The sequence below is a fragment of the Humulus lupulus genome, chromosome 6 (assembly GCF_963169125.1).
Source record: "Humulus lupulus chromosome 6, drHumLupu1.1, whole genome shotgun sequence".
Classification (NCBI taxonomy): Eukaryota; Viridiplantae; Streptophyta; class Magnoliopsida; order Rosales; family Cannabaceae; genus Humulus; species Humulus lupulus.
In genome coordinates this window covers 59,505,816-59,520,429 of record NC_084798.1, presented here as the reverse complement: position 1 = coordinate 59,520,429, position 14,614 = coordinate 59,505,816, and the positions used below count along the sequence as shown (strand labels likewise).

General features: G+C 37.6%; 1 non-coding gene across 1 annotated transcript; it reads left to right on the top strand.

The window, feature by feature from the left end:
- Window positions 1-2,171: 2,171 nt before the first annotated feature.
- LOC133787361 (small nucleolar RNA R71) lies at window positions 2,172-2,278 on the top strand. The gene has a single exon (XR_009872388.1). It is a non-coding gene; the product is annotated as a small nucleolar RNA R71 (small nucleolar RNA).
- Window positions 2,279-14,614: the final 12,336 nt, after the last annotated feature.

The window sequence follows — 14,614 nt, the reverse complement described above, 5'->3', positions numbered from 1 at the left end:
TCGAAAGTGGAGAAAGAAAAATTTTGGGTCAGCCCATAGGTCATTCTACCTAGACCCGAAGTGACGTTGCAACCCGTCTTTTTCTTTTTCCAAAACTTGCAAGGTTCTCTGGAACTCATTGTGTCGTGACTCATCATACAAATGCCACGACCCTATTCTTTTTTTTTTCTTCTCCTTTCTTTACTTTTCACGTTTTTCACAATTCAACATTACAAATTTAATACTAAACGACATAAATTAAAAAAAAAACTCAAAATACTAAAATTAAAGTTTTCATAATCCAAAACATAAATAAAACTAATAAAAAAATGCAAATAAATGACTGGAATGTCTCCAAATGCAATGTCGTTAACGTCATTTAGTCGGACGATGAGTTCATCTTCAAATTTAACTTGAATCAAGTCCATCCCTCGAATCCTTAAGAGCCTTAATGTCATAGGTGAAAGCCTGTCTTATGATGTTGCAAATTTTTGGAGCTTTCCACCGCTCATGTAACATTCGAGCTTTCCAACTAAAGAACCTTTTCACATGATTACGCACTGTTCGACTAACATCTTGAGCGATGACCTTTCTCTTGATAACTACCACCTCCTATTATCACATCCACTCTACAACATGTTGGAATTTTAGGTGCAGCAGGAACATTAAATGTTACCTTCTCATTTTGCACTCGCAGCTTTAATTCCCCTTTTTGTACATCAATTAGCGCCCTTTCAGTTGCTAAAAATGGCCTTCCAAAAATAATCAAAATATTTTCATCTTCCTCCATATCAAGAATAATAAAGTCCGCATGAAAGATGAATTTATCCACTTTCACCAATACATCCTCATTAATACCTCTTGGGTGCTTCACTAAACGATCTACCATTTGTAAGGACATAGTAGTAGGGAAAGCTTCTCCCAATTTCAATTTTCTATAGATAGATAGAGGCACCAAATTCAAACCTGCCCCTAAATCACATCACACCTTCTCAAAAACCACATTCCCTATAGTACAAGGAATGGTAAAACTACCCAGATATTTATGCTTGGGAGGTAGTTTCTATTGGAGTATTGCGCTACACTCCTCAGTAAGTGCCACTGTCTCATAGTCCTCCAGTTTCCTTTTCTTTGACAAGATTTCCTTCATGAACTTCAATTAGCTTGACATTTGTTCTAAGACTTCTGCAAAGGCAATGTTGATGTGAAGTTTTTGAAAAACATCTAGGATCTTGTAAACTTTCTTGTCAAGCATCTTCTTTGGCAACCTATAAGGATATGGGATTTTTATGTGGTGCTCAAAACTCAATGGTGACTGCTTCTTATCAAGGTTCTCAGTAACCTTTTCTTCCACCTTTCCCTTTTTTTTAAGACTCCATTTTGAATGGAAGACTAGATTTCTCAAGTGTCTCTTCCAACTCCTTACCACTCCTCAAGGAGATTGCATTTCATAGCTCCTTAGGATTCACCTCAGTATTACATGGAAAATTTCCTTGAGGTCTATTTTGTAACATATTTTCCAATTGATCCACTTACATTTCAAGATTTCTAATGGATTACCGAGTTTCAGTCATAAACTGAGCTTGGGAGTTGGTCAAAGCCCATAGTGCAACTTATAATTCATTTGTATTGTCTTGAGAAACCGGTGGTTGTGACATTTCTTGTGGTGGAGCTTGAGAAATGGGTTGCTGAAATTGTTATTGAGGGCCTTAGTTATTTCTCCATGAAAAATAAGGGTGATTCCTCCACCCTGGGTTTAAGTGGTGGAGAAAGGGTTGTTGGCTTGCCTATTAAAATTCCCCATCATATTCACTTGCTCCATAGGGATAACATTATTCACCTCTGCTGGCATACATTGCTCAAATTGGTGAGAATCTCCACTACTTTCACACACCATCTGCATCTGCATTACTTGAGTTGAAATATTGTTTTTTTGAAATTGCTTGGTTCAAGTGGCAACTTGAGCAGTTAACATTGTGATTGCATCTAGTTCATGAATCCCAACTACTTTTTTGTTACTAGTATCTTGCTCATCAAGCCATTGGTAGTTATTCATGGCCATTTCTTCCAACAATGCATAGTCCTCATTAACACTCTTTCCCACGAATGCTCCTCATGCCGCAACATCTATGATGGTGCGTGTAGTAGTGTACAACCCATTATAGAAATTGTGAACCAACATCCACTTCTGAATGCCATGATGGGGACACTTTCTCAACAATTCTTTAAACCTCTCCCATGTGTCATATAATGATTCCCCATCATTCTGGAAGAAGTTGTTGATCTCTCATCTCAACCTTGCAGCCTTTGATGGATGAAAGAACTTTGCGAGAAACTCCTGTGCTAGCTCCTCCCAAGTGTTAATAGAGTTGGCTTGCAGAGAGTATAACCAACTCTTGGCTCTTTCTTTTAGTGAGAATGGGAACAACCTTAATCTGATAGCATCGTCACTCACCCCATTCATCTTAAAATTTGCTCACAGCTCCAGGAAATTAGCTATGTGCATGTTTGGATCTTCTGTAGGTAATCCACCAATCTGAATGGGGTGAGTATTGCTGGATTGATCTCAAAGTTGTTAGCGGCAATTGTGGGGTGTCTGATGCATGAATGCACTCCCGTAAAATTTGGGAGTTCATAGTCTCTTAAACTTCTAGCCCCTTGTTTAGGAAGGACCTCAGCAGCCACTGCCCCTTCGACATTGTTGGCGGCATTATTTATTGCATTCCCTTGGTTTGCAGCCATCCTTGCCTCCAATCTCTTATTCTTCCAGTTCTCTCTTCAGGTTCTCTCAATCTCAGGATTCACCAGTAATATCTCAGCAGTTTTACCTCGTTGTGTAAACCAAAACTACCTGTGGTAAGAGGATTCAGACACAAACCAAGTTAGAATTATGAAAAGAAAAACAACAAAATTAGAACAAAAATTATTTATTTTGAAATCAATAAAACAATCCCCGACAACGACACTAAAAACTTGTTGTGATAATTTCAATGTGCCAGTATACACAATCGTATGACAAGTAATAATAGAGTTAAATAGAATATCGTCCCACAGAGATTGCTATTAACTACCAATAATTAATTTCCAATTCTATTTGGATAATAAAACTTAGATTCAAGAATATCTAGAATAGAAACAATAATTAACAAAACTTACAATTAACTAATAACATAAACAAATAAAAACAAAATCAATTCGATGAATGAAAACCTAGGGTATTTAATTTCATCATCTATCCATTTTATTACTTCGTCAATACAATTTCACTATTCTTTCTCTTATTGTGATATCAGATTTACTATTACAAACGATATTCTTATTAGGATATATAAATCTCTCAACCTATATGTGAATCTTCTACATCTCTGTGATAAATTCCAACATAGGGCAAGCATTAAGAATAGAATTCCTAAGAGCTACAAAAATATATAGGTACTCTCCTCCTATATCCAAATCTATGTCTATTCAACTATAGCATATTTAACTCTCACCTCTCAAATTTTGAATCAAATTCATAAGCAATGCAATAACGACGTCAAATTACTCACATATATTAAGCACAAATTGAATAGATCACAATAATGAAGAAGAAATTATAGAAATTGCATTAACTAATAATAAAGTATCAAGAGACTACATTAAAACCCTAGAAAATAAAATTAGTTCATAACTAAATTAATAAAATCCATGGATTCATAAAATAACATAGGAAAAAGAAATTAAAGAAGAAAACAAGAAGAACTCTTGATGAATTCCCCAATCTTGATCTCCAAGTTCCTCTTGTTCTCCACCCGCCCGTAGCCATTTGAATTGCTAATAATTATATTTTTATAATAAACCTAGAGATTCACTGTGAAAAGACCATCTTGCCCCCATAAAAATATGATTTCTATACGCTATACGGACTCAAGCGTCGCAATCCTAGCACGATAAGCCCCAGTCGAGGAGCCTCTGACTTGGATGGCACCGCGACACAACATTCTTGCACCGCGACTCAAAATGATTTAGCACCGTGGTCCAGAATCCAGAGGTATAACAACCTTTTTGACTTAGCCAACGCTGCGACCTAGTTTCAAGAGCCACGACTCAAAATAGATCCATCTTAAAAATCAACATTTTAAGCTTCCTTTTGACCCTCGACCTCTTCTAAAGTGCCCCGACACGACCAAACTCCATTTGATGCAAGAAATTCGTGATTTATCTCCGAATTAGCCCTTAGTTACACCACATCCACACCAACCCTTGAGTAATCACTAAAACCTAAAAACACACAAAGCACAAGCATAATTCTGCACCAAAATTACTTAAAAGATTAAAATCACACCCTTAAAACCTACGCTAAAATAGTACTAAAATAGACCTAACAACAACTCGGGTCTTAAACCCATTACCATTTTGGAACTCAAGAACTCAGTGTTGCTTCGCAAGTGCTTGGTCCACGAGAAGTAACTTGGGTTCTCCAGCCTTAGGTGATTTAGGTTTATCCCTAGAAGCCTTGTGACGCTAGGTTTACTCTTGGGCGCCTGTACAAGCTCCTCTAATTGAGTTCCCTAGGTCGTGCTTTTGGAAACTAGTATACAATGTGTGCAGTGGAATGCACGGAGTGGTGGGCCCAGGGATTTCAAAAAAAATTATTTAAACAAACTTTAAATAACCAGAACCATTAATGCGTACATTAATCAATGAGATAGAGAAAGATAAGGAATTACCAGTTGTAGAACTATCAAGAGTCCTTGCTATCTTTTTGTATCTCCAACTAACATCCAATCCAAAGCAACCTCAAAAATACTCAGACAAAGATCTCAAAACGTGTGTGGGCATGTAGAGTTGTGGTTGGAATTTTGTAATTCACAAGATATTCTCAACACATGAGTTCTTGGCATTTTCAGGTCTGAGACAATTTTTAAGGATACGAAAAAAATTATACGATATATTTTTCTCTCTGTGAAAAGCTTAGAATTCTCTCTCTATAATATTCTCTTATCTTCTTGAAGCTAATTTTCTATTAGATAGAATTATAAAATAATAATAAATTCAAAATTCAAATTATAAACCAATTATTAATTAATTAAATAAAAGTTTCCATGACCTAGTCTTGGACCTTGTTACACGTCAATCACAGTGCAAGCACATGCTCTTTTTCAAAACATATGTCTTAACAACTTTTATTTATTTATTATTTAATAATGTATTTATAAAAAAAAATATCTATACCTGGTAACTAAACTTATTAGATTAATTATTAAATAAATTTCAAATTAATTCAAACCAATTTTGAATTATCTGAATTATCCTTTCACATTGTTTGAATAAATAAAACTAATTAATTCAAAATTAATTATCTTTATTATTTAAATGACATTTTTGAAAATAGCCACTTTATTTTAAAAAAAATATTTTCAAAAACAATATTAATTAATTTATCTCATTTACATATTTGACCTCGAAGAATAAATTTCTTCCAAATATGCCATTTCCCTAATTTTTCCCAGTTCCAAATCTTACCTTGAATAGTATTGATAGAGTCATCTCAAGGACCTATGGACCTATAATTTCAAGCTCCAATAAATTTAGATTATTAATTAAAAATCTTTAATATAATAACCTTAATTTATTAATCTCATTATTATTCCACTAAAAATATGAGACCGCACTCTTGTAATTATAGACATTTATTTATTGAGTACCTTTTAAATATAAAAATCGTTCATTGATTTAATCATTACATACAATATGATCCTCTATTAATTGTTCATAATTAAAGCATGGATAAGATATCATTTTACTTCATTAATTATATTTTATTTTCTTAAGTACCATTAACTTTACTAGTGAAGGTTAATTCATAAACTGATTAATGAATTTGAGCTCAATAACCTTTCAATTCCAAAAGCTAACCCTTAAGAGAACCATTATTTCATTCCTCTCGAAAAGGTATAGATTTCATATTTGTATATTAAGTCCCCAACCTTTATATCCATGAGTCCCCAAAACAAATGTTTGCAACCTGATCATTTTGACAAACTTTAACGAGTGAATCAAAGAATCAAAATAACATAAATCGGAGTTCATAATAACTTTGGGATTAATAACATATTAGGTCTCGTTCATGTATAAATTCTTTATACAAAGTACCTCCACTAAGATGTCCTACTGCATAAGTAATTCGGATCTAGATTACATGTATTCATATACTAGTGAACAGTACTTATAGTATTTAAATCAAAGATTTCATATAACTTTGTTGTACTGCGAACTATTTCAATTCATTCCCTACAATCTTATTCCTCTCATACCAATAAAATATTGTAGTCACAATAAAGAATTTGGGATTTTTCTAATATTCATATAATATTATTCAAATAATAATAATAAACCATCAATATATACAAAAATCCATCTTAATTATTTATGACATAAAAGATTGTTCAACACATGCTTTCAAGGGAACAATTCCTAACAATCTCTAACTTTCCCTAAATTAAATGAGGCATCTCTCTCAAACCCATGTTTCTAACATGATCCTTAAAAGACTTGGTAGTTAAAGTCTTAGTAAAAGGATCTACAAGGTTGTGTTTTGAAGCTATCTTCATAACTACTACATCTTCTCTGTGAATAATATTCCTGATCAAGTGGTACTTCCTCTCAATGTGCTTTCCCCTCTTGTGACTCCTCGGTTCCTTTGAGTTAGTTTGTGCCCCCATTATTGTCACAGTACATGACCAACAGTTTATCCATGTATGGAACAACTTCCAGATCAATATAGAACTTTTTGAGCCACACAACCTTCTTAGCATCTTCACAAGTTGATATGTATTCGGCTTCCATGGTAGAATCTGCAATACTTGTTTGTTTGATACTACGCTAGACTACACCTCCTCCACCAAGTGTTAAAATTGATCCAGAAGTATTGTAGGAGAATTCTATAAGTGGCAAATACTTACTCCATGATCCTCCGAAGTCCAGTACACAAGCGCACAACATATCTTCTAAAATTTGTATGGTATACTTGGACTGTCCGTCGGTGTGAGGATGAAATGTCGTATTGAGACTTAACTTGGTACCCATGGCTTACTGCAAGCTTCCCCAAAATCTCGACGTGAACATAGAACCTCTATCGAATACTATGGTCTTAGGGATTCCATGCAGTCGTTCAGTTTCTCAAACATAGATGTCTGTGTATTGGTTCGCAATGTACGTAGTCTTAACAAGCAGGAAGTGAGCTGACTTTGTGAGTTTATCTACCACGACCCACACTAAATCATGCTATCTACTTGTTTGTGGTAGTCCTGCCATGAAGTCCATGGCTATGTATTCCCACTTCCACTTCAGAATACTAAGCAGTTGTAAAAGCCTGCGGGTCGCTGATGTTCTGCCGTTACTTACTGGCATGTTAGGCATTGGACACATACTCTGTTATGTCTTTATTCATTCCCAGCCACCAATATAGTGCCTAAAGTTCGTGAGTCATCTTGGTGGACCCTGAGTAAACTGAGTACGGGGTAGTGTGTTCTTCCTCCAATATCTTCATCTTAATTCCATGGTCATTCGACAAGCACACCCGACCCTTATATTTCAAGAACCCATATCCTAATATAGAGAACTCTATAGTCTTTCCTTCTTTGAGTGTATGCGGTAGTAGCGTGTCATCATTCCCTTGCCCGATCTGTATATCCTCTAGTAAACTTGACTGGATGAACAATTTAGCTAGTTGATCAATGACTATTTCTGCCCTGACATTAATCAGCTCTTGCTGTAGCGGTTTCTCAATTCCGTATAATGCTGTTAGACTTCCATAATTCTTCCAACTTAATGCATTTGCAATGACATTTGCCTTTCCTGGGTGGTATAGGATTTCATAGTCATAGTCCATTACTAGTTCCAACCACCTGCGTTGCCTCATGTTGAGCTCCTATTGTGTGAAGAAATATTTTAAGCTTTTGTGGTCATTATAAATCTCACACCGTTCTCCATATAGATAGTTGCGCTCAATTTTCAATGTGAAAACCACCGCTGCCAACTCCATATCGTTTGTTGGATAGCGTTCCTCATATTCCTTCAGCTGTCTTGAGGCATATGCTATCACCTTGTCATTTTGCGTCACAACACATCCCAACCATTGCTTGGATGCATCATAGAATACTACAAACTTGTTGTTGGGTGTTGGTATGCATAGAACTGGTGCTGAACACAATTTATCTTTGACCAACTGAAAGCTTTCCTGACATTTATCCGTTCAGTTGAACTTCTGCTGTTTCCAGGTCAGGTTGGTAAGCGGAGTGGCTATCTTAGAAAATCCTTCCACAAACCTTCAGTAATAGCTTGCCAGCTTGAGAAAACGTCGAACCCCTGATGCATTCTGTAACGTCCAGAATTTGCTAATAAGGCTGAGACACCAATGTTATGGGGATATATTTGAGATGTATGGTCTGAGGCGATCCTAGTTAGCCAAATAGCGGAATAGTCACAACGGGGTTAAATACCCGGCTTAGTGTGAGCCTAGGGGTATTTTCGAAAACCTAGTGGGTATTCATGATTTATTGGGTAACGTGTAGTTATTTGGTGATTAATTGGGTATGTCGAGTTTAATTGGGAGTTTATAGGGCTACTCGAGGTTTAGCGGGAAAATGGTGGCAAAAGATGGTATTGCCCTTGGGGGCGTTAAAGGGTAACTTTTGGACCTAAAGGCTTTTTGGTCTTTTGCTAGCTTTTGGTTAGCCTTAGTTGAGGTTAGAAGCCTTGAGAACAATCAAAAAACAAAGAAAATAAGATACATTCTCTTTCTCTCCCACGTTTGCTCTCTCTCACTTTCATAGAGAAATCTTTGGAAGATTGGAAGAGAAGGGCACTTAATCTTTGAGTTTTGGGGCAAGGATTGCAAGGGAAATTGAAGCTCTATGGGCTAAGAACATCTAAACTTAAGGTTGAAGCTAGGATCATTCTTAATAGAGGTAAATGGAAGTTTCAAGTTCTGAGTTTTTAAGCTTTCAAGTTTTTCAAGCTTTTTGAATTATTGGTTTTTATGAGGTTTTAGGTTGAGTTTTTATGTGTTTATGCTGCTCTAAGTGTAATATTGAGGTATTGGGACTCAATTGTGGCTTTAGTTCACGTTTGGAATATATTTTGATAGGTTTGGCTCGGGTAAAATGTAGGGAAAACGTTGAAATTTTTGGGTTCGCAGGGTCGCGCCGCGGCGCTGTTCTTGGAGTGCCGCGACTCTCATGAACCCAGAAGGCCTAAGGGGTTTGGTGAATCACCTTAGCGTCGTTGCGCTTGGCAGGGCACACCACGGCGCATGTCCAGGAAAATGCCTAGGTTGCTCTTTGACTGGTAGAGGGCTGCGATGCCTCTGAGGAGAGTCACGACTCAAATAAAGAATATTGACCAATTGAGGGTTTTAAGCTCAAGAACTCCAATCTAAAGGCTCGGGAAGGATTCTACTACCTGGTTTAGTAGAATTCGATGTCCCAAAGGCTAGTATATTATTCAAAAGCTTATAATTGATTTAGATTTTGATAGTTATTCGTTATTATGTTGTGGCTAGGTTTTACCGCTAAGGCTCAGAATTAGGGGTCGTGCTTGGGATCGCCTTGCACTATTAGCTCTGGACTCAAGGTAATTAAACTGTCTGTGCATGTAGAGCTATATTGTGCTTAGTGTTATGTGTAATTTTTTGTAACTATTACGGCATACATGTGTTTGTGACGAAGTGGCAAAGGGTGGGATCGGGAAAGGTCGGGATTGGCAAAGGTTGGGAACGACAAGGGCTGGGAGCAACAAAGGTCTGGAGCAGCAAAGGCTGGGAGCAGCGAAGGCTAGGAGCGACAAAGATCAGGATCGACATTAAGCATGATGAATGTAGGCCGCCAGGGCGAGACTCTCTAAGGGTACCATACTCACCCGCTCCGTTAAGACCGTGAACTTGGTGCCTGGTAACGCACCCTGATCGGTGTAGGCTGCTGTTGTGAATTTTGATAGAAACTTGTAGATTGTCTGTTGTGTTTGATTAGTTATGCATTTGTTGAAATAAATTATTATATTTTGTGATGTGAAGTTTTCTCGCTGGGCCTTGGCTCACGGGTGGTCTATGGTGCAGATAAGGGCAAGGAAAATGTCGACCAACCATGAGTTGGAGAGCATGGAGCAATGCGTACATATTTGGTCTATCTGGCCGCCACGACTGGGGTGGTTTTGTTTCCTTGGTTGACTGTACAAAGACTTTTGAGTTTTAAATATGTCTTAAACAACATTTTGGGATCCCATGTAACTTTTCTATAATTTTAATAAATATTTAAACTTCTTTATGAAAGTTTTATTAAATGAATCTTTATTTTAACTTAATCACACTTTTTGGGCTAAAACCTCGATTAGCGAGTTAATTGTACATTTTAAAATCATGTGGTAACGACTCTAGGGCAGTAGGGCATTACAAGTTTGTATCAGAGCGTGCCATGGTTTATGGTTCCTGAAGATTGACTGAACATGTACGCTCATTGCTAGAAATAAGTTCGATTCAAGGTTGGTTGGTATTAAGTGAAATATTTGTCTAATTGCTTATCTGAATTGCCTTATGTTCTTGTTAATATATAGAGCATGAACATTATAGACTTGTGTCTTAGTATGCTTATTGTATGTGGCTATTTTTTTGTTTGGCTCTGCTCGGGGAGTAGTTTCAGATATGATAATCATGCCTGGTATGTTAAGTCATTGACTGTAGAAAGATTTAGAAGCTATGTATCTAAGGTAATCAACTTGACTAGGCATTGTTAATATCGAGGTTGCAGATGACAGTCGAGGCCAGAACCCTCCATCTGCCCCTTGGGATTGGCAGCAGATGTTTGCTGACATGCAAGCGAGATTACAAAAATAAGAGGAAGAGATTAGGTGGTTGAGACAGCAGGTTCCATCATGGAATGTTGCTCCGTATGTTTTGACAACAATGGCACCCATTTCGGTTCAACCTAAGGGTGGAAACATATGGGAATTAATGTATGAAAGATTCCAAGAGCATTATCCTCCAGTTTTCAAGGGAGGCTTCGATCCGTTAAGAGCCTAACAATGGATGTGCATGATTAACTCCATCCTTGACTATATGGGAGTGGTAGGCAATGATAGAGTTGCTTGTGCCACATACATGCTGCAGGAGGATGCCCGAACATGGTGGGAAGTCGTATCCTAGACCCGGAATGTTGTTATGATGGATTGGGAGGAATTCAGAAAAATGTTCAACGAGAGGTACTATTGTGACACATTTTGAATTGTGAAGACCAATGAGTTTATGAATTTGGTTCAAGTTAGTAAGACAATGACAGAGTATGTCAACGAATTTGATGGGTTGGCCATATTCGCTTTTGATTTGGTACCAATGGATGTGGCTTGGAAATAATCATTCATTCAAGGACTGAACCCTGGGGTAGCCCAGAGAGTTAGGATTGCTCCAGTCCATGAGATTTCTACCTATGCTCAGGCGGTAGGGAGGGCCTTTGCTATAGAGAACGCAAGAGGTGGGATATGGAGCGAGAGTGTCGTAGGGCAGGAACCTCAGATAATGGTAACCCCACCTACAGGATCAGGTAGAGGCGGAGGGCCCAGTAACCAGAAAAGAAACACCCCTGATAGTTTTACTACTCCTGGTCCTAACAGGAGGGGTCATAGTATTCGGGGCGGCCGCCAGGGCGATAACGAGCTCTGGAGAAGTTATCCAATGTGCGACAGGTGCAGGAGATGCCATATGTGAGAATGCCAAGCGAAGGGATGTCTTCTATATGGAATAGTTGAGAACTTCAAGGGATTTCCCGAGATCGAAGAGGGCAGAACCAAGAAGTATAGCCCGACTTTGGCTCGAGTGTCTCCCTTAATGCAGTCAGAGCTCGAGGCTAGTTCCTTGGAGACGATAGCTTGGATTTCTTTTTCTTGTTCCTTTATATTTTACTAATTGAGTCTGGTACTACGTATCTCTTAATGGAAAAATAGACATGTGGTACATACTGTATTGTTATTACGCTATGGGGCTTGAGATCACATGTCTTCAAAGGAAAGTTGGTAATTTCCAGGAAATTGGTCAAAGTATTATGGGTAGAAAGTTAGTAGTAATACTTGATTGAGATTGTTATATGAGGATCTTGGTATAATCCTAAGTATGGATTAATTTTCCAAATAAGGGACAACCATGGACTGTAAGAGAGGATGGTGACTTCCGGGTTTTAAAGGAAAGAACTCGACTGCGATCACGGGATGCTTAGCTACTGTGGTAGGTACCATGATAACTCTACAAAATAGAGTTATTTTACCACATATTTTATGCTAATTCTTGCTTAGTCTGAGTTTTTAAGTAATTTTTGAACTTATTAGTCTTATTGTAATTTTTTAGATTTTTATATGTTTTTATAGATATTTTATTGTAATATTTTATAGTTTAATTATTTGAAATTAGTGTTGTTAAATTAAAAGTTAAAATGTGATTTTATTGAGCTTAAAAGTCAAAGTAAATTAAATTTTAATTAGTATTTTCATGGAATTTAAGTTGTATATTTTATTATTGAAAATATTTAATTTTAATTTAATTTATGTTTATTTTATAGGGAATATGTAGTATTTTTGGGCTCTTGAAAAGAAAGAAAAATGAAGAAAATAAAGTGACATTTTCAAGGAAAAGAAAGAAAAACAAATTGACATTTCTAAAAAGACTCAGCTTAAGGACCTGAAGCCCATGAGCCCAGGCCCATGCCCTAGCTGCCTAGCCGGCCCAGCCTGACGCCTCCAGCTACTCCACGCGCCTGACCCGCACCCACCTGGAACCGCACTCACCGACACGCACACGCACACACCCGGACCTGGACCCACACCAGCCCCTGACCCAGCCTGTAATGCCCTAGTTACTCCAAGATCGTACTGTGGACTTTAAAAAATGCTTAACTCGCTAAACGAGTAATCTTGATTAAAAAGGAATCAAGGGTGAAAATCTTGATTAAAAAGGAATGAATATATTTTATTTAAAACATTAAACTGTACATGGGCCATAAAATTGTTTACAAAGTTATTTACATTCAAAACTGGTCCTTACAGTACAAAAATTACAACCCGCCGACCTAAGTGGCAAAAATAGGGTTTACCCCTAGTTCCTCTTAGAAACACCTTGGCCGTGGTGGTCAAGTGGTCGTATATGTACACATCACTACCTAAGCTGTCCATTCAAGGTTGGGTGAGCTTTTTTTTCCTTTACCTGCACCACATAGCACCCGTGAGCCAAGGCTCAACAAGAAAACTTTTTACTGCATAGATGTACTATCAATAAATGATTCTGGTAATCATTCTGGGGCTTGCAACCCTAAATGGATAATGAGTCACACTTTGGGCTCCGCACCCTAATCAGATAAGTGACTATTAAGTCATACTCTGAATAAATGACTAATAAGTCTACCTGTAGATAGATGTCTAATAAGTTTATCTCTGAATAGATGACTAATAAGTCTATCTCTAGGGCTCTGCATCCTAAGCCATGTGACGTTAAGTCACTTGAGCCTTTTGGCCCTGACTTTACGTAATTAGCCTTTAGACTAGACAAGCGCTTTTAGTTTTCATCGAACTTGGGGCTGGTCAAGCATTTAATGCTCATGGTGATTAGATCTAATCATTTCGGCCTATGTTAAACACATCAATGTTGTTCTTGACTCTTAAGCCAATATCATATGACTAGTGCTCATATCACCGCTGAACTTGACTGATAAGTCACAACTTCACAATCAATCCTAAACACCATTGCCGTTTCCTGACTAATAGGTCAGTGCCATACACAAATAAGCAAAGCAGCTATGCATTTACTATGCAATTAATGTCAATATATAAAGCACTCAACATGCTTCATCAATAACCATGCATGTCACATATTGGGTGCAGTTTTCTTACCTCTGGTTCAAGTGTGAAATATTAAAAGAATGACCTTTGAGAACGATCGGTCTTAAGTTCCTTAGGGGTCACCTAATCATAACCAATATGAAATCCCATCAATAAAAATACATAATAAAAGGTTCATAATCTAAAACCTCGCTCCCGGAGCCTCGAAATGTACTAAAATGGTTAATAGAATCGATCCCGAGCCTTAGGAAATGAAACCTCGAGCCTAAACCCTTAAAAAACTCCTCCCTGGCACAAAAGGAAGGGGCGGGCTGCATACCTCTGAAGAGCTGAAACATGAAATACGTTATGCACGGCCGACAATGCTGGTGGTAAGGCCAACTTATAGGCCACCTGAAAAATCCTCTCCAGGATCTCAAATGGACCTACAAATCTAGGGCTCAGCTTTCCCTTCTTCCCAAGTTTTCTCACCCCTTTCCATGGCGAGACTCTAAGGAAAACATAGTCTTCTACCTGGAACTTCACGTTCGTGCGTTTGGGATCTGCATAACTTTTCAGTCTACTTTGAGAAGCAAGTATCCGAGCTCTAATCTTCTCAATGGGCTCATTGGTCCTCTGAACTGCTTCAGAATGAAAGTATCCCCTTTCTCTTGTTTCATCCCAATGAATGGGAGATCTGCATTTCATACCATACAACATTTCATAAGGTAACACCCCTATGGTCGATTGATAGCTATTGTTGTAGGAAAACTCTATCAAAGGTAGATACTTACTCCATGAC